This window comes from Herpailurus yagouaroundi, unplaced genomic scaffold (genome assembly GCF_014898765.1).
Source record: "Herpailurus yagouaroundi ecotype Mexico unplaced genomic scaffold, PumYag 161, whole genome shotgun sequence".
In the NCBI taxonomy this organism is placed as follows: Eukaryota; Metazoa; Chordata; class Mammalia; order Carnivora; family Felidae; genus Herpailurus; species Herpailurus yagouaroundi.
Window position 1 is genome coordinate 18,214,317 of NW_024412402.1, and position 24,268 is coordinate 18,238,584.

The following is a 24,268-nucleotide window of genomic DNA, read 5'->3' on the forward strand; positions in this document are numbered from 1 at the left end:
ATTTCACACGCGACACCATCTGGAAGGAGGAATTTCTGACTGCCCTCCGAAACTGCAAAGCAAAACCGATCGGATAGAAAACAGCCAAATGAAACAACAACAGCAGCAGCAGCACCAGGAAGTCAAAGGAGACAGGACAAAACCACCCAAAGCCGCCTCTTCACGCTGGAGCAGCACATGACCCAGTTTTGCAGCTTTCTGCAGCCGGGAGGTAGGCTGCCAGAGCAAGTCAAACAGGCCCAGAAACCAAAAACCCTGGCCTGCCTGGAGTCCCCGTGGGTACGAAAGTTCCTGGAGAATCTATTCACAGCTTCCAATTTCCCCTCCTCAGACTGCACATTTGCCTACGAGCGAGCCCACGCTAAACATAACCCAGCCCAGAAAGATGCCCCTCTGTGCTTTCTTTCCGACGCGGGATTTCATCCGGGCTTAAGTAACACCTCGCGACATAACACAAAGAAGTGAAATGAGAGCTCATAATTGCATCAGAAGGCCGTGGGAGAGTCACCCACCACCCCCGCAGCGACTCCTAACCACACTTGAGGGAGGAGGGAGGAGGGGTGTGCAATTTCTTCATTTCTTACATTTTATGGAACACTTCACTTTGCTCTCAGCGTAATTATTGTTGTACTTTTCGCTGCTTCCCATTTGCTGTGTTTAAAAAAAAAAAACACTTCACTCCCCCCTGCACACTTTTCTTAATACATTAAAATTAATAACTCGTAACAGTGACCTAATTTGCTTTGAGTACTGTAACGCAGGGATTTTTTTTATTCTCCCAGATCCGCAAAAACCCTTGACATGTTACTGTGGTAACAGAAGCAACCTGGTAAGTTCATGAATGAACCCCATTGTGCTCTCCAAAGCCTTCTTTTCCTCCATTCTTTGTAATCTTTGGATCCCACCCTTGTCTGTCGAGCCCCGTGTTCGGTGCATTGGACCTAGGTCACTCCCAACTGTCTCCAAGTCCATGCTGGGTGCCCGTGACCTTCCTGTTCTCCCCCAGAGTTGAGGGCAAGCCTCTCCTTAGCTTCCTGAGCTCCCCAGAGCCCTGTGGTAGGGGCTCTTCTTTCCTCCCTCGAAGTTTCTCCAAGGGTAGCCCGCATGGGTTACCCCCACGGCCTTCCCTGCTCTCAGGGATGTGTCCCAAATCCTTCACATGGCCTCTCACCGGGCTCTTCATGATCTGTAGACTGGTTAACACACCAGCCATGTGGCCTGCCACTCTCCTCTCCATGCTCTTTCCCAGTCACGCAGCACACCTGGAAATTGCCAGGCTAGGCCAGTCATTTTTCTCTAAGCTTTCTTAGGCATGGACTTCCCTTGGCCCAGTTTCCCTACCCATCTCCCACTCTCACACATGACAAGTGTAGATGTCACCTCTCAGAAACCTTGGGGAAACTGGGCACCCTCCCTTTGAGCTCCCACAGCCCTCTGTGCCTGTCCGAGCACAGGACTTAGGCGCACCATCCATGTCTGTCTGCTTACATTTACGGCCCGCCTCCCCAGCTTGTCGAGAAGCTTCTTGAGAGAAGGGTCTGTGTCTTGGGTGCTGCTGTATGTCCAGCGCCCATTAGGGATGCCTGGCACATGATGTGTCCCGAAATCAAGACTGAGGGAATGAGTGGACAGACTGGAATCTCTTACCCATCTTTTCTCACCCTCCTCTTTCCTTTTTCCCCTCCTTTCGTGTCGATTACTATGCAGCATTCACTGTTACTACGAGAACAAGAGGGGGGGTTAGAAATAAGAACCCCCCCCCCGCCATGCTCCAGGAGCCCAAGGTGCTGTGGGCTCTACACTTGGGGCACCCTCATAATATGTATGTTTCAAGCACTCCCCTATATAAACACCCTAGGATGATATCCTAGAGAATGAACCCCTGTTATGTCCAAATCTGTTCTCTAGCAGCAACGGGAAGAGTAAAGATCTTGAGTAGTCCTCATCTTGTTGTTGTTTTTTTTTTTGTTGTTGTTTTTTTTTTTTTTTTTTTTTTTTCGAGAGAGAGAGAGAGGAGAGAGAGCAAAAGTGATCAAGGGGCAGAGAGAAAGAGAATCCCAGGAGGGGCAGAAACAGAGAGAGAGAGAAAGATGGGGAGAGAGAGAAGCGGGCTCACCCAAAGCAGGGCTCATGATCATCTGAAGTGGGGCTCGAGCTCAGAGATGCGAGGCTGGAGCTCACCCGAAGCAGGACTCGAACTCACGAACCGTGAGATCATGACCTGGGCGGAAGTCAGATGCTTAACGACTGAGCCTCCCAGGCACTCAGTACTCATCGTGTGAATAACTCGAGTAAGGAATGGAAACAGCCATGTACCGATATTCATTCTTCCTCATGACATCATAGGAAAGACTGTCACCGGTTGGCAGATGTTAGCAACAAGGGAGGCAAGGCAGAGTCCGCCCCTCACAGCCAGGAGGAGAGGAGCAGAAGTGGTTTGCAGAACCATGGCGACCTGCCGCCCAGATTGCTGTGGAGGCTGTGCTCCAAACCTGCATGGGTGTGGACACGGCACTCTTGTCCCCAGGAGGGTAGGAGGATTTCATTTCCACAGCTACCCGGAGAAGGAAATCTGTCATCACCCTCAGCAGACAGCCAGAGAAGAAGAAAAAGAATAAAAATGTATCAAGGAGGCTGGGTATTGATTTTCAAATCCTGGCTGACAAGAAAATGATTTGGGTCCATTTCCATTTTGCGGCTGAAGCCCGGTGCTTTCTCTGCCTCTGTCTGACCCCTCGGAACAGAGTTCATCAAGAATCTCCCGGGCTGACACTCTAATCCTGACTTTCAAAGAGCCTCTCCCCGGTTTGTCTAGAAGAAGCAAGGACATGTGTGCAAGTGGTACAGTGTGGCTTCCTGAGTCTCATCTGGGAAGCAGTCAAGTGGGCCAGTTCGGGGGCCGGTATTTCAAGGCTGACTTAGAATAGTGCATTTTAAAAGCCCTGCTTAGTCTCACCCAGATATGACCTAGACCATCAACATTCATGTCCTGATGGAGGTTTTCGGCCCACACACAAGGACAAGGTTCAAGGCAGGCAACCTAACAAGCCCTGGGTCTTGCCTTGGGCAGTCCCTGCAACAGCCTACTCCCCGCAGGTACTTCCTACCAGGAGCCGTGCATCTGCTGTGAGCTTCTCTCTGCACGACGAGAATTCTAAGTAAGGGCAATGGGCCTATGTATTTAATTTACTTGTAAGTGAACAGCTTCTGTGTGTTAGAAAAAAAAATTAACTCAACCTATGAATTTGTAATTGCTTGAGATTTCACCTCCTGGCCACGCTTCTCTTCCTATGGAGTTATTAAAACCCACACAATATGGCCTAATAATTTATTAATAGTCAACATAAATAGATAACAGCTCACATAGCCATAATAGCCATTGCATGTGGAATAATGAGGGATTATTTAAAAGGCACTTCACTGGAGAGGAGGAAGCATGGCCGTTCGAGTCTGGAACCACTGTCGTGGCAGTCGATACGCTCACGTACACAAGGCCTTCTTGACTGTTCACTGGCCTCCACTGTGTCATTAGTTCCGCATGTCCATTTGGAAGGGGTGGGGTACCGGCCAGTCGTTGCTTAGCAGAAGAGGACATCCACATTAATGGGAGAGGAACAGACCATGTCTTCATGGAACAAAGTACAAAAAACAAAAAACAAAAAACAAAAAACAAAAAACAAAAAACAAAAAAAACCCCATACTGGAGTAGAGTAATTGTCACGGAAAGGGCCTCAACAATAATACATCTTCTGTCTCTCCATCGAACTTTCTACCATCAAACCCTGGCATGCCTTTCTCTGGCGGTTCCTTCATGCTAGCACCTTGGTAAATGAAGAAGGGAGCCTAAAGTCACCACAGCTTAATGAGAAACTCCCCATCCCCTCTGCCGCAGAGCTCCAAGGGTCAGGCCCCGCCTCCCCCCCTGCTCGTCACATGATCTTCCCTGGAGACCTCGTCTGTACTCTTCTTGAGTGTTTGATGGAACTTCAAATCGAGGAACAGATACTTGGCAATCAGATCGGAAGGAAGACGGAAGAAAAACTACTTTTATTTGTAGGTGACCCTATATGTAAAGAAATCCTAAGGGATCTACGAAAAAATTACTAGAACTAATAAATGATTTCAACGAGGTCGCAGAACAGGAGATCAATATACAGAAATTAATTTTCTTTTTATATACTGGCAATAATCCAAATTTAAAAAAAAATTAAGAGAACAATCCCATTTTCAATAGTATCAAAAACAAGAAATCACTTAGGAATAAATCTAACCAAAGAAGTGAAAAATTCATATGCTGCCAACTAAAAAACATCATTTAGAGAAATTAAAGAAGTTGTAGATAAATGAAGAGACATTCCACAGTCGCGGACAGGAGATTTGAAAATATTAAATGGCGGGGCACCTGGGTGGCTCAATGGTTAAGCATCTGACTCTTGACTTCGGCTCAGGTCATGATCTCACAGTTCCTGAGATCAAGTCCCAAGTCTGGCTTGGTGCCGACAGTGTGGAGCCTGCTTGGAATTCTATTCTCTCTCCCTCTCTCTCTGCTTCTTCCTCTCCCTCTCTCTCTCTCTCTCTCTCTCAAAATAAATAATACGCGTTTAATGCATTAAATGGTAATTCTTCCCAAATTATTCTAATTAGAAACACAATCCCTATAAAAATCTCAGCAGGTTTTTTTTTTCAGAAACTTGACACCCCAATCTCAAGATTTATATAGAAATGCAAGAAATGAAGAAGAGTGAAAACAATTTTGAAAAAGAAGAAAGTTGGAGTACTATGGATTTTACATTTCCTGATTTTGAAACATGCTACAGTAACCCACACAGTGTGGCTTTGACATAAGGATAGACATTTAAATCAATGGAACAGAATTGAGAGTCCAGAAGTAAACCCTTACATTTATGGTCAATTGCTATTTTTAAAAGATGTCAAGGCAATTCCGTGGCAGAAGAATAGTTTTTTCAACAAATGGTACTGAAACAGTTGGATAGTCACATGCAAAAGTGTGAATTTAGACCTTTGCCTCACATCACGATAATTTGCCCCAAATTGATATGGACCTGTTACAGTTAAAACTATAAAACTTTTACAAGAAGACATAGTAGAAAACCACTGTGACCTTGGGTTAGGCAGAGTTTCCTGATAAACAACAAAAGCATGATCCATAAAGGAATGCATTAAGAATTTGGATTTCATCAAAATTAAAAACGTTTGCACTTCAAAAGACACCATTACGCAAATGAAAAGATAAGCCACACAGTGGGAGAACGCTTTGAAAATCATATACTTTTGATAAAATAACTTGTATCCAGAACACAGAAACAACTCTTTTCAAAAAATCAATGATTAGAAAGCCAACAACCCAACTGAAAAATGGGCAGAAAGAGAATGAGAAGACAAGTCACAGACGAAGGGAAGATATTTGCAAAAGACATAGTTGACAGAGAGGACTGTTAACCAAAACATACAAAGAACTTTTGAAACTCAGCAATAAGAAAACGAACAGCCTGGATAAATCATGGGCAAAAGACCTGAACAGGCACCTCACCTAAGAAGATATACACGTGGTGAATAAGCATATGAGACGATGGTCCACCTCATGTGCCACTGCAGAACTGCAAATAAAAAGAACCAAAAGACGACACTATACACCTATTTGAATGGTCAAAATCCAAAACACACACAGCAGCAAGAGCTGGTGAGGATGTGGAGCAAGAGAACTCTCACTCATTGCTGCTGGGAATGCAAAATGGCCCAACCGTTTTGGAAGATTGGTTGGCAGTGTCTTATAAAACTAAACGTACACTTATGATCCAATAAGCATACTGATATTTACCTAAATGGGTTGAAAACTTATGTCCACACCATAACTTGCACATATGGCAACTAATTATTTATAACTGGCAATACGTGGAAGCAACCAAGATGTCCTTCAGTAGGAACGAGTAAATGGATACATACATGTACATCCATATAATGGAATAGTATTCGGGGCTAAAAAGAAATAAGCTGATGAAGGCCATGAAAAGATCTGGAGGACACTTAAAATGCATATTACGAAGTGAAAACACAACAACAACCTGAAAAGGCTACATACTTTGTGAATGACCACATGGCATTTTGGAAAAGGCAAAACTATGGAGATGGTAAAAAGATCAGTGGTTGCCAGGGACTGAGGGGAAGGGCAGATCAACAGGTAGAGCACAGAGGGTTTTTAGAGCAGTGAAACTACTCTACAATACTGTCATGGTGGATCCATGTCATCATACATTTGTCAAGACCCGCAGAGTGTATAACACCAGGAGCGAACCCTGTAACGTAGACTATGGACTTGGGGTGATGAGGTGTCCGTGTAGGTTCATCGACAGTAACAAATGTTAACAATCTGGTAAAAGGTGGACAATAGTTGGACAGGTTCTTAAAATGGTAAACATAAAGTTATATGACACAGCAACTCATTTCCTAGATCTCTATCCACGAGAAAGGAAAATATGTGTCCACAAAAGACATACATATGAATGTTCACAGCAGCATCTTCATAAGGAGCAAAAAGTCATAAGGAGCAAAAAGTGGAAGGAACTAAAATGTTCATCATCGACTGTTCATCCGTACAAAAATGGACCAACGACTGATAGCTACGATGTGGGTGAACTTCAATAACATGCTAAGTGAAAGAAGCCAGACACAGAAGGCTACATATTGTACAATCCTGTTGGTGCGAAATGTCCAGAAAAGGCAATCTAGAGACAGAAAGTAGCTTAGTAATTGCCTGGAGCACGGTGAGAGCGGGTGGGGTTGTAGAGATTGCCTGCAAACGGGCAGGAAGGATTGTTCAGGGGAGACTGAACTGTTCTAAAACTGGATCGTAGTAACGGTTGCACAACTGTGTCAATTTACTAAAAATCATTCGATTGTATACTTAGCAAATTTTATGGTATGTAAATTATGCCTCAATAAAGCTGTTAAAGATAGCAGATGCTTATTAAGGATGTCATGAGGGTACAAGAATGGGAGGGCACACATTAAGAAGACTACCTATGATTAATGTAACATCACCCCATTACTGGTGAATGAGCCTTTCAGGAATACCTCCTGCTGGGCACTAGAAATTCACCATATTTACCTAGAAACATAGCCTTCCACTTACATCAAGCAGGGACAAGTGAAGTCACCAAGCACAATTCAAGCCTCATCCCACTAGCAAAATGAAACGGGTAACCCGCAGCTCGGTCAGAAAGAGGCTATGACCTAGGAGCCTGTACTAAAACAACCAGGCCTCCAGAATGTCTTCCATTCATCTCGGTGGGGGTTAAAGGCCTGAACAATAGAGTTATCACTTACCCAGTTGACTGGCCTCTCCTTTGTACAAGAGCTAGAGGAAGGATAGTAACTTACTTCTGTGACGCTCTTACAAAATGCTTTAACATACACTCGTCTGTCTGTTCTCACAGCAGCCCCATCGGTGGATGTGGGACGAACACCACTGGCTGACTGGCCTGACCCTCATCCAGTCGCAGTCAAGGAGATGTGAGTGTACGTTTACCGGGTGGGCTCTGGGAAAGCTTTTCCTCTTTTGGACACAGAGAGGCTGATCTTCTGTCCCTTCCTCTGCCCCCTTCTCTGTGCCTAGAGCAAGGCATTTCTAAGAATTAGAAACGTCAAGGACCACCAAGGGAAAAGCTGGTACAGAAGGGCCCAGAGAGCCCCAAAGATGCTCGTCCTGACACGGTCAAGCTGCCAAACCAACTGCGACAGCATATCCTGGAAGGCTCGGTAAGTGAGGGGGTGTTACTTCCTGCTTGTTTAAATCGCTGTGCTAGGCTTTTACTTTTACTGGTTGTTGCGAAACCTCTCGCTACCTGGTTAAGGCAGAAGTCGTTAGCTGCACTTCCCAGACGCCCAAGCTAAAGCTTTGAAAAACTATGCAACTCAACCAAGGCCAAGCTGCCAGCAACGAGAAAAACAGGAACGTGTACCCAGCTTTCTGAATCTAGGAATATAATAGCCACAACAGAGACAGCAAAAAAAAAAAAAAAAAAAAAAAAAAAACACACCAAAAAACACCCGTTGAGCACTGAGTAGGTAGCAGGCCTCTGACTTCACTAGGTCCTTGACTTTTCTCTAATTCTTAGGACTCTGCAGGCCCGCTAGTATTATACCCATTTTATGGATGAGCATATAGAGATTAAGAAAGATGAAGTCAAAGTCCACATAGCTCTTAAGTGGTGGTGCCAGGAGTCTAAACTGGCATGTGTCTTATCTGCTCTGAGGAGAGTCCAGAGGAGTAAAGCATACTCCCTGGGATTTAGTGACCGGCTGATGAAAAGCATCATATACCTAGGAAATGGGTCTGGATGACCCCTAGTGGGATTCAGGTTGGCTAGCCAAACTCATCACCCTTGCGGGGAGCGGGGGGGTGGGGGGGGGTTCTTACTTTAATGCGTTACTAAAGCAACTTTCTGGACACAACTGTCCTTTGACTGTTCACGACCACTCTTGTACTGTCAAGTTCACCTCTTCCAGGAACCCCTCCCTGATTGCAGGCATCAGAGGGCATGAAAGGGAGTTCTCCACGGGAGATGTGAGATTCTGCTTCTTTCTGGGGAGAGGGGTTCAAATTCGGGGCCACTTTTTGGCAGCACCGGCCTGACAACAGCAATCTGGAGCCCAGAGTAAGTAGCAGGAGAAGGGAACCCCTACGTCGGGGGTGAAGACGTGGCTGCCGGAGCAGAGGCTGCAGGGAGAGAAGCAGCTCTCAGCCAGCGCCAGGCACGGGTTGCACGCGCCACCAGGGGCGGTTGCCATTCGAAGCACAGAATGTATAGCGTGTCCCACACTTGAGGTGCCACGGGGGCGTGTGCGTGGGGTCGGAATTGGGGCCAGAGTGGCAAAAAGTAACGCAGAGGGATTTAGAGACGTTCACTGCGAACCGCCGTCGCCTTTCAGGATAACGTCCCCCTCTTCTGAGACGGGGCTGCAACCCCATCCATGTCCATCAGGCCCCTATGGGCTACCGAGCCTTTAAGAGCTTCATTAGTGTTTCTCTCTGGGTTCCCTGCCTCCCCAGCAATGACTGAGTACCTGATTCGCTTAAACAAGGGGCATCCAGCATTGATGCCTTTTCAAGGGATCGTGGAATTCTGGGTCAGGGAGAAGCCAGGTCTTCAGGACGGTTCGGCGAGGGCTCGGCTGGTGCTGCCCAGGGGCTCCCCGCCTCCCCCAGGCTCCGGCGCTAACGGGCCCTCTGCTGCCCACCTGGAAGCAGGTGCCTCCGACCCTCTCTGACTTGTGGGGGGGCAGTGGAGAGCTGAATACGGAGAACTGCCCGTGTTTTCGTGAGCCTGCTCTCCTTGCCTCAGACACAGTTACGTCGCCCCGAACCTGCTCATGCCTCCGGAATGGTGCTGCTCCCTTCCACGTGATTGGTCCAGCATTTCTACTCTACAAGGAACGGAGGGTACAGCCAATCTCATCTCCATGAAAGCAATGCATCTTCCTGGCCAGGTTATCATCCCGTGTCCTTCAGAAGTGCATCTTTCCCCCCAGGGTCATTCTGAGCGAGCCACAGAGTCACAGGAGAGTCTTGGGAAGATCAGGAGGAGAAACCCAGTGGAAAGAATAATCCGAGTATGATCCTGGGAGCTTCAGCTCCTCAGACTTCTCACCTCTTCCCGGAATGCAACCCCTTCTCCCCCTAACCTGCTGCACCTTCAAGCTTGAAGCTCTTCCCAGACTCCACCTCTAGGGATAAAAAAAGGACTCTCTCAGATTATTGAACAGACCAGCAAATGCTCACTCCCTTAGGACAGGAGGCAGTTTGGACCACAGGCAGGTCAGAACGTCCGGGCACTTCTACAAACAGCCTTCCCCCCTGCCCCCCACCAAAAGAATATCAAACGTGAAACAAACCAGTGTTCTCCCATCAAAAACATCGTAACTCATTTAACATTGAGGTTTTTTTTTTTTTTAATCCTTTTTACTAGATTAAAAAAAACAATAGTTGTTTCTTTCCTTTTATTTCAGCAGGGTTCCAGATAATAAAAAGATTTATAATTAAGCCAGTAGATTTACTTTTGCTATGCTGCCCTAGATTATGAAAAAGTATAATTATATGCAATTAAAAAATGAACAGTATTTCTTACCCGAGCGAAGCTTGAAAAGTCATTATGAATCCATTAGCTCAGCAGACCTTACAAATGGCCTTCACTACTCCGGACTTCATTTAAATTTACAACATTGAGAAGTAACTTCTCCCCGTTTTGATGGACTGTGTGTGTGTGTGTGTGTGTGTGTGTGTGTATGCTCACACATGTGCGTGTTCATTCTCTGCTTTACCAAGAGGAGCCACACACTGATCTTACATGCTAAGGCCATGTTCTTAATATTGAGTTTGCCATGTTCTTCCGGTCACATGGCTCATAAGTGCCGCATTTCGGGAATCTGCCAGTTGGAAAACTGAGGGATGGTCTAGAATTCTTCTAACTTACCCTTGTGCCTACCTCCTATAGGCAGTGATTTAGTGCTTTATTGCTGACAGCACAAATGAGGCCATGATTGTCACAATGCTATCTGGACTTTGCTCTGGTCCCCTCCTCTCCTCCAGCTACATCAGCCTGAATTGTTCCCACTGAATTCACTTATGGCTGGGTTACTGTGGAATTGCCACACTTATCCACATAATTACCTAGCATGATGGGTGCTTTATCTCTCGAGAGACTACCAGGGATAACACATACAGGAGAATTGATCTAGATAATCCTGGCACCATTCACGACTTTATTTCAATTGAGCCTGCATGTTTGACAAGAAGTTGTAATTATTGAAAATTTCATCTGCATTAAGATAATGGATCTTACCCAGAAGTCCATTTTCTCTTGTCCCTCAACACTGGAATCACCCTCAGCATCATCGTTGGCAGGAACCCAGGGGTTATAGCAAAAGACAAAACAAAAAAACCACCCAAAAGCCCTCTATCACCATTTTTTGCATTTAACTGGCTCTCCTCCTTCGCTGATCTTTCCACCTGCTTCTGTGTTTGCCCGATGACATCAGAGCCTTCAGTAGTGGCTCCAACTCTGGCTGATAATCAGAATCACCTGGAGGCAATATTAAAAATATAGGTGAATAGTAACCTAGACTTTCTGAATCAGAAGTTCTGGGAGTAGGGCTTGGGAATCTGTCTATAAATTACTCTCCAGGTGATTCTTAGGCAGCCAGCCCCACATGGTACATTAGTTGGCATTTACATCCCTCCAGCCCAGATGAGGGGCTGGGCACACTCAGGTGGATGGGAGAGAAGGCCCATCTCTGGTCATTTCCCTGTTCTCTGGAACCCATCCTCTTTGAGTATTCAGGTACAAGCCTGGATGAACAAGGATCCCAGGACCAGACCCAGACACCTCCCACCCTCGCAGCCTTCCCTGAGGGGGCTGCTCCCATCTCAGGTGATGCGTCCCTAGAGCAAGATGGCGGGTGTCCCAGGTCTCTTTCTCAGTCCAACTATAGCTGCTCAATGGACACCAGCTTTCCCCTCGGCTCTTTCCCGATTCTTAGATGTTTTAGTTCCCACGTGCGCTTAATTCACCACCAGCCATCAGCACATTACCTAAAAATTAAAATCCTGCAACACTCCAAACTGGAAGACAATGAGGGTGCCAGAGAGGAACAAAGCACTGGAATTCAGAAGATCTGGACTTTAACCCCAGCTTTGCCATTTTCTGGTGGCCTAGCCTTGCAGAGGTCACTTCTGTTTTCCGGGCTGATGGTTTTTCCACCTGGATAGTGAGAAAGGTTGGGCCAGATCGTGTCCAGATTCCTTCTAGTTCAAGTATTCTGTAATACAACATCCTTCAAGGAGGCTCCATACATGTTCTTCCAATGATTGATACTTCTGCATGCGACATCACTAAGGAGATTTGTAACTGTGATCAAGATACTGAACTCTTCGAACCTTACTTTACTCATCCTAAAAATGGAATAACAGTCTTATCAAGCACTTAGTTGAGTAAGGATTAAATGATACATGCATCTAAAACCCCTACTGCCGGGTCTGGCACCTGGTAAGCACAGAGTACGTTATGTGACATTGTCACCATCATCATCATAACCGTCGCCATCATCGTCGTCATTATGACAAGGTCTCTAGTGTTCCAAAGGGCTCACTCACACTGGCCACTGTTTCACCCTGTCGAGATAACAAAGTGACCTCACGAGCCTGGTGATAAGGAATCTGGACATTACCCTAACCCTGGATTCAGAAAACAGGCTGACCCATTCTGTGAAAGCCTAGGTCCCATTCTCTCCCCTGCTCTTCCAGCTGGAGAGGGTCACTCAAGCACCACAGAGTGGCAGCCAGATGGGGACAGTGACCTGCATTCACCCTGGGAATCTTGTAGCACGTGCTGGAGAGTGTTTTTTTTTTTTTTTTTAACGTTTATTTATTTTTGACAAAGAGAGAGAACATGAGTGGGGAAGGGGCAGAGAGAGGGAGACACAGAATCTGAGGCAGGCTCCAGGCTCCGAGCTGTCGGCACAGAGCCCGATACGGGGCTCGAACCCACAGACCGCCAGATCATGACCCGAGCTGAATTTGGACGCTCAACCCACTAAGCCACCTGGGCGCCCCCTGACGAGTGTTTTGTACATCATTTTAATGAATCGGGTCCTTCAGTGAAATGCAATCTCAGAGTCTTAGAGGTCTCCCCCAGCTCTCTTTGCGTGGCCACTCCAAGAGCAAAGACTCTTCCAGGGGGCTCTCCTTGAGTCCCAAGGCTTGTAGGGAGGCTGCCTCCTCCGTCAGACCTACGGCTCTCAATGCAACCTCATCTTCCTTCTCTCCCTCTCTCTCTGAGTATCTCAAAACCAAGTTGTTTGTAAACTCCCTCCACCAAATGGCTCTGTTACACGGGCTCGGCTCATTAACATGCAGGCAGTAAAGTACGGCAGGAGCTCCGATTTGTCATATTAAGGAGACTATATTGCTGTGGAGAGAAACATTAAAGGATTTTATTCTAAGATATCCCCCCTCCACCCACCCCCCACCCGGTGCAGACAACGTCTCTTGGGACAAGCTCTGCTTCCCTGCTCTCATTTGCACAGATGTCTGATAAATGTTCCCATCAGGGCCATAGGCCCCCAGTGCTGCACCACTGGCCCTTTCCCTTGGGGGTCTCGGGGATTGGCTTTTGAGATGGCTTCGGGCCTTGGGCAGCCACCGCGGTAAAACATTCATCTTCATTCCTTCTCTCCTCTTACCTGCTAGCTGACAGCGAGACCCCGTCCCAGGGAGGGCTGGAGGAGATTCCCTCTCTGCCACTCAATGCCTCCCTCTTGGAACTAATGGCGGCTTTTCTCTGCCCTTCTCCATACAATCTGATATCATTATCGCCAACATCATCAAAAGAAGGCCCCGCTGTAGATTGCATTGTGCAAACCGAAGAATTACCTAGACACGGCCGACTTTGTCTATTAGGAACGTAAGAGCATATTTACACGATACCATGGCACACGGGTGAAGGATAAGCCCAGGACGAGATTAAATCAACAGACCGAAAGATAAATGAACAATAATGCATTAATATCGAATACATATCTGAGGGTGAGTGCCATGTGGGTTGGAAGGCAGGGCAAAGGGCACGACTGCAGGGTCAGTGGGGCCAGAATGACAGATGTGAGGGGTCAAGGGCAGGCATTTCCTCCAAGGGAAGCATTAAAGATCAATCTCCATAAGTGGAAGGAAGGCCATCCATGGTCCCCTATGTGCTCTTAGTTTCATTAAAATTCTGTTCTGTTGAAAACAAAGAGGGGAAATGGTTGTTCTGAAGGTTTGGCAGGGGAGAGTGATACACTATCACTGGATTCAGGCTAGGTGGGGACTCCTTATGTTTTTGTTGTTGTGATGGAGTACAGCTGACACGCGAGGCTACATTCGTTTCAGGTGGGCGACATAGTGACTGGACAATCCTCTATGTCAGACTGTTCTCACGACAAGCATAGCTACCGTCTGGGGGACTTCTGGATTTAGAAATATCAAGGGCCAGGGGCGCCTGGGTGGCGCAGTCGGTTGAGCGTCCGACTTCAGCCAGGTCACGATCTCGCGGTCCATGAGTTCGAGCCCCGCGTCGGGCTCTGGGCTGATGGCTCGGAGCCTGGAGCCTGTTTCCGATTCTGTGTCTCCCTCTCTCTCTGCCCCTCCCCCGTTCATGCTCTGTCTCTCTCTGTCCCAAAAATAAATAAAAAACGTAGGGTAGAAAAAAAAAAAAAAAAAGAAATATCAAGGGCCAGCCGGGGAACTCTGTCCAGGGCTCACTGTGAAGAAAAGAGTCATGCTCAAGGCTGGCAGGAGGAAGGCAAGGCGAAATTTCCTCAGAGGGAACGAGGCTCCCTTGCAGCTGAAACCTTCTGGAAGACGAAGGGCTCACCCTGGGCCTTCCCGGAGCTGGCTGAGCAGACCTGAGACATGACTGAGGCCCACACTCTGAGACTTGAGTGGGGAAGCCCAAGTGGGGCACAAGGTGCCCAGTCAACACCTGCATGCCTGGAGGGAGCGACGCCAGCCTCCCGTGGTTCCTCTTTCAGTCTAGACTGGAGCAGAGTTGGAGAGAATTGAATTCCCTCCTCCATTGCTCCTGGGGCTGCTAATTCATAGTTGCATTAGCTTTCATTTGGATAACAGCATGGGGGATTGTCAGATATTGGCTCTGACCAAATTTAATCTACAGGCTGCGCTCTGCCCTCTTTCCACTTGCCTTTTACTCAAGACCCTAATGAAGAGATTTATCTGATTGGTTTACCGGAGTCCTATCTGGAATGAGTAGCTCCAGCCCTGTGCGCTCCCACCTCTCCGCTGTCCACTCCAATCAAGAACGGGGGCTCTCGCAACTCTCTCAGTTCTGAAACAAATTAAATCTCACTGACAGACTCTATCTGCCTCGAGTTCTCCATTACGCTTCACTTTGGGTTTGCCTTCACGGTGACAAAACTGCTTTGACACATTCGAAGACTCTCAGGGCCCTGCTCTCTGCCGTCCCCACCCCTACCTCGCTGCTGTCCGGTGTGATTTCTGTAACGACAAGACCCACCACTCAGACTTCCCCGGCGTCAGCAGCTACTCTGCTACCTATCAGCGACATTCAGCTCCCAAGTGCGACATGACGGGCTGTGTCGGGGGCGGCGGGAGAATACCTCCGCTAGCTCCCTGGAGGGCCCGCAGAACCATTTCTGCTCCTTTCTTCACCCTCCTTCCAGCCAGCCCATCCAGGCCTTTTGAAAGAAGTCATTCTCTGCGCCCCCCACCCCAAACCACCCCCACCACGTCTCCACAAGGTCCCTAGAAGAATGTGGCCTGGGGCTATTCAGTATCTTTTCAGTCTGCACCTGCAATTTAGCCAGTCTTTAGATATGTTCCCCCAGGCGGTGGGGAGACAGATCTCAGGTCTCCCCTGGTGCCTTCAGGGGAAGCTGCTAACCTACCTCCACCCTAATAGCCTCATTAGACTCACCACAGATGTTCCCCCTGCTGCACTGGGCTCCTACACCGAAGCCTTCTCATCTCCCTGAGGCAGCTGCAGAAGAGGGGGACAGGTCCCAAGCAGGCCACCATCATGACTTTGACAGCAAGCATGTTGGTGATTATAAATTCTCCGTTTTCAAGCTTCTGTTAGTGCTTTGAGAGTTGCTTTATTGGAATTAGTAATTGAATGGTGTTGGTTATAGCCATCACTTGAGGCCCATTACAGTCCCTTTTAGCTCTAAAATTCTTTTCATTCATGGATTCATTCATTCATTCATCAAATACCTATTGAGTACTTGTCATGTGTCAGGTCTTTCCCTAAGAGTTCCCTGGATTCAAGCCCCAAGGGAAAGGGGTTATAGCAAATCAGGATGGAAGGGGCCATGAGACTGGAAGCTTCTTGGATGCAGGCCCTCACACACCCTTCCCACTTCTTGCTCTGCTGTCCCCCAGGGTCCCCAAACCTTCTCTTCCTTGGTCCCTGCATCTATGCAAATCCCCTCGGATTAACCAGCACACCAGCCGTAAACAGTAAGGATGGCCTGTCTAAGGAGCAGAACTTCCACTCCCTGCCCCCAACAAATGCCCTGATTCCGATGGTGTTCAGGAAAGCCCCCCAACCCAGAAAGTGCCACGTTAGCATGTGGATTATTTTGAGCTGAAGGCAATTGAGTCCCTGCGGGCTGAAGAGAAACTTTTCTCCCACCCTTAACCACACAGAAGAATCTAAATTGGGGGTCTTCCCCAGAATAAGGGTTATTAACAGATCAGTTTTTCTCGGAGTGGCCCATCTGTAAGGCAGGGCAAACATCTAATTACCAAACGTCTGTTCCTCTTATGGTCCCGTGAAGTACATTCTTTTCCTCTGGAGTCCCAGACTCTTACCCCTTCCCCTTAGTTTCAGGATGACATATCTACTCCATGCTGCCTGATGGTCTTTGGAATTTCCATGTCTATGTGGATGTCCCATTATACACACCTGTAAAATTTGGTTTTCTCCTGTTATTCTGTCTCGTGTCACTCTGATTCCTAATCCAGCTACAAGGACCTTCAAGGGGACGGGAATTCTTGCTCCTCGACACCTCCTTCATCTCATTCCCATCACTTTTCACGTGCCTTTCCCACAACCTATCGTGACTGCTGATACATCAGGGCTTCTCCAGCTCTCAAATCCCGGGCTGGTGTTTGAGAAATTCAGGTGGAGTCCGGAATCCTACTTGGAACTGTCAAGAATTCTACCTCGGAACCCACAGCCCTAGAATTTGGGCTCGACCCCCTTGTGACAACCCCAACCTCAGATTCCAGGCCTCAGGTTGTAAGCTCTTCCTCCGAAAAGACACTGAAGCCCCTGGAGACTGCAACATGAGAAAGTCACATCTTACACAGCGGCCCCCAGGCTCTACAACTGGCTAGCCACCCTTGTCCCTGGAAGGGAAGGCTTGGTTGCCACCACCCCGGGAACTGCGTGACCTGGGCTATACTTCTGGTTTAGTCATCACACACTGGGTTGCCCAGCCCAAACCACCTAGCCTCCCTGGGCCACAGCATCCTCGTTAACAAAATGCCATGCTGCTACAGCGATTTCTACTTGGTCCCAAAAGGATTTATAGGCTGTGCCTATAAAATCTACAGGCTAGACTAGATGTTCAGTAAGGTGAGCTCCCACTTTAAGATTCCGCAAGCGACTCACTTCCTTAACCTATCTCGGAGCATGTTTAATGCCAGCCACTATGATGGGAGCTCACAAAATATGCCCCAGCATTCACAGCAGTTCCCAGCGTGGTAGCAACAGGAGGGACATCGTTTACGTAGTAAGATCAAATGGCTACAGAAAATCAAATGCTTGCATATTTTAAAAATAAGTGCAGTAATAAGTATGCTCATAATTATATTATATGTACCAGGCAATACATGAAATGTCCTACCTGGCCTTTTGCAATCTGTCTGCACAAAAATGCCCATATAGGGTAGATACGATTACATACACATTGTCCAATATTTATTGCATGACAAGGATACGGCAGATCTTATACTAGGTACTTGGGTGTAAGCACGTAGATTTTGCATCACTGGGCCCAGAGGGGTTAAATAAATTCCCAACCTCATAGCTAGCAAGTGGCAGAAAGGACCAGAAATCTAGTCTGCCAGGCTCTAGAGCCTAAGCTCCCAAATGCTAACTATCCTACTTACCTCAGGTTGGTTTTATGATCTTCACAATGTCAGCCAGAGCCAGTGTTTTCTGAGCCAATAGCTTACTCCCTCCTATTGTCCTTTCCTCACTCAGCTTCTCCTACTCATGAGTGAACCTTCCCCATCGCGATCTTCTACCCATGAAATAGCCGCTTTGTATTCTCTCCGCTTCACTGGTTCTCATTTCCAATTGCCACCTGAACGCTGCTATTTTCTTCTTGTCTTCCACTCTTTGCTTTCTCCTTCACCTCTCCTGTAACTCTGCAAAATATCTGTGAATTGGCTCAACTGAAGGACTCTACCATGGTCTGATTCTGGAGGCACAAACTGTGAACTCCTTTGAAAATACTAGCTTCATATTATAGAACCCGGAGCAGAAGGAGACACAGGGAATTACAGAACAACCTTCAGTGAAGCCAGAAATGTGGGTGGCTTGGCAGGTTTTGCGACTGGATGGCCCCTTCCTAGCTTGAAATCACATTTGATTGGGCGGTGTGGTGAAAAAGGAAAAGCATGAATAGCAACTGAATTGAGTTATTCATGAACACACTACATGCAAATACCATTTAAATATAAAGAGTTCTGAGTCAGGCTTTCATGTATCACGTGGGAGACAATATGGCAGACGGTGAAGAGATGGGTCTCTATAGACTGGGATAGGATGAGAAAAGGACCCTCTGGCTGTCCACATTACCTAAGGAAATCTGGACATGTTAATTTCATGATGCACAGCATCATCTTAGTGACTTAACGACTTGTTCTTTCATACCAATCTGACGTCAGTGCAGTCTTGGGTCTCGGTCTAGACTGGTGACTCTTAGAAGCTGTGTGGTCATGTCAGCTGTCAGGAAGCATGATACCGGAATGGGAAGTGAACCAGCCCTCACATAACCATGATGCCGTGAGATGCTACTTGATAAAACATGGTGTCAGCCTCCTCAAGATTTTACTCTCATATCCCAACTGCTGCTTGGCTACCCCAAAACTCCAACACAGCTCATTATTTCATAAGAGGTGTTAAATATGAATTGTTCATTACAACACATATTATTGGATGTTTAACTACCGTGTAATTGATTTTCTATCCATTGCCTAGTGGTTAACCCTCAATAAAGCTTTTTGTAATCAACTTAAAGTACAATACCTACCACGCTTGATAATCTTTCTCCTTTGATTTAATAAGAAACCAACTCTACATTATTGAAATTATTCTTTATCATTAAAAAAAAATGGTCAAGTTTCAAACACAGCATGAGAAAAACTCTGGATGCATCTGGGCCCCCCTACAGAAGGATCTCAGTGAGAGCGAGAGCCCAGGGGGAGGGACCCAGAGACTCTTGTAACCACTGTGATATTCACTAAGGTCCAGGACTGTCACATCCTATGTTCATAGCTAGGAAGACAGTGGAATCGTTCTAGAACTGCCATGCAGGAAGTCAAGTTCCTGGTCCAGTGTGACAGACAGTACAGCTCTTCCTCAGGGTTGAGAGATCAAGAAAATTAGGAGAGGCTCAGGCTCTCCAAAGAACATCAGAAACAATTAAGCATTAATATGCATTTAGAAGATCCATCATTCAGTACCTTTCTTCAGGGCTTTACCTAATGATAGTCCCTCACCCCCTTTAAGTCTTCCTAAAAAGCCTACCTCCTCAGGGAGCCTGCCTTGTCTTGATGGACGTGAAAAAGCGACTGACCCCAACCAACCATAGGATAGGCAAAGTGGGGAAATGGTTCGTGGAGCCTCAGGAAAGCAGACGGCTGGGGTGGGGATAGCAATTCAGAAGCCAGTGTAGGAGACAGGAGACGGAAGACACCATTAGCTCATCCTCAAAAAACTCTGAAGTGTTCACAGAATCCCTGACCCTCCCAGCCTTCAAAACACACACACACACACACACACACACACACACACACACACATCATGACACACCAGGGTTGAATGAATAATAAATAAAATAGTACATGGAGGGGCGCCTGGGTGGCGCAGTCGGTTAAGCGTCCGACTTCAGCCAGGTCACGATCTCGCGGTCCGTGAGTTCGAGCCCCGCGTCGGGCTCTGGGCTGATGGCTCAGAGCCTGGAGCCTGTTTCCGATTCTGTGTCTCCCTCTCTCTCTGCCCCTCCCCCGTTCATGCTCTGTCTCTCTCTGTCCCAAAAATAAATAAACATTGAAAAAAAAAGATTTAAAAAAAAAATAATAATAAAAATAAAATAGTACATGGAAAGCTCTCAGAAAAGACGTAGAACAAGTGCTTAAAATGATAGCTACTACTGCCTCTTCATATTAACACTTATTATTCTACAACATGGTTTTTAATTCACTTTATTACATTACATTGCATTTTGATTCATTCATTCATTTAGTTCCTTAGCCACATTCCTCGATATGAATTTGCAGGCTCTGCAGGTATGATTTTTGGTGAGCTTTTAAAACATCTAACTCACTCTCTCTAGAAAGGCTTACATAAACAGGGTATTGTATGAGGCTACTGGCTACCCTGGATTAGAAATCTTTTCAAGGTAGTGAGTCTCCTGGCACAAGAAGCTAGCAAGACACAGCAGAATGACCCCGAATTGGAACTACTGTAAAGGACATTCAGGTGATCTGTAGGCAGCTGGACTCTGGGGTCCCCTCCAGTTCTTAAACTTTATGATTCCGATTCTTCTAGAACACCGAGATAGTGATCCACATGCAACGTCGTGTGAAGCAACATAAAGATGTGTTTCAGACTCAAACCATAGCGGGCTGCTCAGCTTCCTCCCTGGACGCTCTCAGCCTTGGAGATCAAAGGCTGAGCATTTCCCCATTCAGCCTGTGACAAAAGAGAGAGATCGCCCCAGCAGCAAGCTGTTGTTAGACAAATAGGAATCCTCTTCTCAAAGGGCATTCTCTTCGGCATAGTGAGTGGGCAGCCTGCAGTATTTAGGACACGTTCCGAAAATAAAATTCAGCGGCCACCAAATGACTCAGTGTAGGAGCCTTCATTCTCCAAGAGAGAAGGAGGGCTGCTAAGAATGGCAGGAACCACCCACAGATGGCCTGCACCAGTTGCAACAACAGATGCATACACAACACAGCCCTTTTCTCTGAAGCATCCAGCCAAGCTCACATCGAGTTCTCCACTGTGTACGTTAAAACCAAAATAAATAATCCAAGAAAATCTGCACATGTCTGTGTGTTTGGGGTCCAAGATAAATCAGGCAATAGGCCCAAGAGGAATTTAAGACATTTGGCCACTCTTCCCTTCTTCCTTTTGGTTATTTATTTATGGAAACCTAAGCATTAGATCACTTTCCAGCTTTAAAATATACAAGGATACCCAGTGCCCCTAACGTCAAGGCTAATCTCCATTTGGCTGGTGTTTAAGATCCTTTGGAATCTGAAGCCATTTACTGGGATAATGTCATGTCCCTTAAATGCTCCAGCTCAACCAGGGTGGTCTCCCCACTGTGGCCGCCTTTCTCCTGTCACTCATTATTTCTACCTGTGAGTCTCTACTCTTGCTTGATGCATCACAAAGGAAGCTTACACTTTCCTCCTCCATGTAGGAAGACCTATCCTTCTCTGAGGTCCTGCTGGGGATGCCTCTACCAGTTGGTGTCGAGATGGGCTGATTTCTCTCTTTCCACATCTCACATTACACGGAAGAGGGTGGAGGTGGGGAGCCACCATCTGTAGATTTATCATTGGAATTCTAGGGTGCTAGGGCTGGGTATCAGGAGTTTCATCTGCACAGAGCACTTAGACTCCTTGGTAGAAAAAGTGATAAAGCAGAACTTGAGCTGAGAGGCCTCTTAGGGAAGAAAAATTCATCCTTCCAAATAAAGGGAATTTCCAAGACCAGCCTAGTTTAGAGAGAGGGTTCCTGCCCCATGAGGGCAGAGAACTTACTCAGAGGTAGGAGAAAGTTCAAAGATACGTGTCCTGTTCAGAAAAACCAGTTTCCGGATGGCAGAGCAAAATATTCCCAACAGTGTCTCATCATTCAAGTCTTCTTTGGCAAAGCCCTAGAAGCAGGTTGCCAGATACACAGGGCTAGGAGGGGTGTGGACAGAAATGTTTACTATATAGTCACTATCCTGAAAACCCCTAGTTCAAAGAAAAGGCAATTTCTTCTGTGTGAGGTGGGTCTAGGAGACCTCACGTGCACAGAGGCATTTCAGTTGAGCACTGAAGGAAGGGTAAGTTTTAAACAAGTGGAAAAATAAGGAATGCCTCACCCTGAGAAAAGCTGGTGTCTTCTCTTGAACAGCTCACGCTTGAAATGTACACACTTAAATATATTCCCTCTCTGCCTTGAGAAGAAACGGAAGGATGGTAATGGACCTGGGCCCGCAGAACCCCCCAAGGAAGCTCCCTATGTAAATAGATTTTGAAAACTTGCCAAAAGAAGAATCGAGGATCCTGTTGAATATTGAGGGTACATTTTGAATCTGGTTCACAGGGACGTAGGACTCCTGGCTGGATGCGTAACCTCTGCGAGCCTCAGATTCCTCATCTGTGAACACAGGACTAAGATCTTGGGGGACTGTCGTGAAGACTAAAAACATCTAACAAATGGTAGCTATTACAGAGAATGGTCTAGCAGCCAGTTGGGAAAGCGATACTGGGGCTGGAAGAGAGGTCAGAGAAGAAGCTACAAGTTTAGAAGTTGTCCACACAAGGGAGGAAGTGATGCTCAGGATAGCTGAGCTCCACGGAAGAGAGACAGGAATTCATGATGGAAACACTAAAACCAGACACATAGATACAAAGATCCATACATAGATAACATAGATACACAGATCTGAGGACTCATCTTTAAGGTTAGGAAGGAAAACAAATGGGCAATTAGTGATAAATTAGGAGGACCTGGAAGCCAAGAATCTCCAGAAATAAGGTGATCAGCACATAAGATGTAGCAGAGTTTCAGAGTTTACAGACTGAATGTGGTGCCATATTTGGGGATTACGAAGATGGGGGGTGGGGAAGAGTAACTTCATTAACTTTCTCACGAATTGTTTTACTGGTGTGGTAGGTGCTACAGTTCAGTGAGTGGATGTGGGGTGGGGGTCCCAATCCAGCAGATCCGTGGAACAGCCTGAGCAGACGCATTATTTGAAAAACTTTTCAGGTGATGCTGGGCATAGACAGATCTGAGAATCAATGCCTTAGACTGTTTGCAAAATAACTTGGCTACAAAAGGTTGAAAAGGACAGAAGGTAGAGGAACAATGAAAGTTTAAAAACAAACAGTTGTGTTCACTTATAACCTAGATTTGTTGGCCGCTCATAGCCTGCGGAAAAGAAGATAAAGACCAAAGACGCAAATGTGGGTCAGGTGACCAGGGATGGCTCAATCAATGTATGTTTCCTACTGCTGCTGTATTAAAATGATCACAAATTCAGTAGGTGAGAACAGCACCAATCTATTACGTTACAGTTCTGGAAGTCGGAACTCAAAACATTATCAGCAGGGCTGGGTTCCTTCTGGAAGCTCAAGGGAAAGTCTATTTCCTTGTTTTTTCCAAGCTGTACAGGCTGCCTGCATTCCTTGGCTCACGGCCCCACACCATCCAAGCTCCGCTTCTGTTGCCACCTCCCCCTCTCAGACTCTGCCCCTGTCTTGTGATTACGTGGAATCCACCGACATAATCTAGGAAAATCTCCCCATTTTAAATTGCATCTCCACCAAATCTCATCTGCAAAGTCACTTTTGACATGTAAGGTAACAAATTCACAGGCACGGGGGATTAGGATGTGAACACGTCTGGGGCCATCATCTGTCCACCCCAAGAGGTATAAAGGACATGTGCTAAGGATAGCCTTGGAATGGAGAAGCCACATACGCTTTTTAACGTGTAGGATAAAATAAAAGAAACAGAAAAGACCTAACAATCTAGACACTGGAGGTGGGTGCATCAGTAGACACACTTCAGGCATTTGATCAGGACCTTCATATGTTTGGATGTTTCTCTAATTAAGACGTAAGCTTCAAAGGGGCAGAAGCCATGTCTTAAAGTTGTAGCGTGACACCCGGAGCATCTGACTTTCTGCAGGACCCACAACAGACTCTCAATGATGCCTTACTGACCAATGTGAGGGCTGGCATAACGAGGAAGGCACGGGGGTATTCTGCTACTGGAAGATGGGTGTCTTCTGCTTAGGAATGGCTCAAAGTGGTAGACAGTCCTAAAAAAGAAGACTGTTTTGTGTCAGGAGGAACGCTTGCCTCCCTCCTCCTCCTCCTCACGGAAGGACTAATTGCACTTGAAGTGTTCAAGACAGTTGTGCCGATCATCATGCTGGCATATGAGACACTGGAGACAAAGCAACCAGAAGGAAAACTAAGCCTCTGAGTGATGGAAGGAAAGGCAGGAGTCACAAATCGCCTGGTCCAATCAATCCTGCAGAGAGGCAGAGGAATTGGCCAAATGTTCCCTGGACAGCCTTTCCACTTTATTGAAGTCTGTAGCAATGAACTCCTCTCGAGGGAAGAAGCAATTGGCCAAAGGAAAAGGGAAAGAAGAACCGAAATCATGCTACAAAAAAAAAAAAAAAAAAAAAAAAAAAAAAAAAAAAAAAA

At 46.6% G+C, this 24,268-nt stretch overlaps 1 protein-coding gene and 2 long non-coding RNA genes across 7 annotated transcripts in view; all 3 read right to left on the reverse strand.

The window, feature by feature from the left end:
* The window catches only part of KIRREL3 (kirre like nephrin family adhesion molecule 3), a 558,415-nt gene that overhangs the window by 484,868 nt on the left and 49,279 nt on the right, over nucleotides 1-24,268 (reverse strand). The gene's annotated exons all lie outside the window — the stretch shown is intronic.
* On the reverse strand, nucleotides 9,094-11,121 carry LOC121035620 (uncharacterized). The gene is made up of 2 exons (XR_005792987.1): nucleotides 10,146-11,121; nucleotides 9,094-9,744 (listed from the first exon to the last, which is right to left on the reverse strand). It is a non-coding gene; the product is annotated as an uncharacterized LOC121035620 (long non-coding RNA).
* On the reverse strand, nucleotides 12,590-19,619 carry LOC121035621 (uncharacterized). The gene is made up of 3 exons (XR_005792988.1): nucleotides 15,504-19,619; nucleotides 13,258-13,467; nucleotides 12,590-12,983 (listed from the first exon to the last, which is right to left on the reverse strand). It is a non-coding gene; the product is annotated as an uncharacterized LOC121035621 (long non-coding RNA).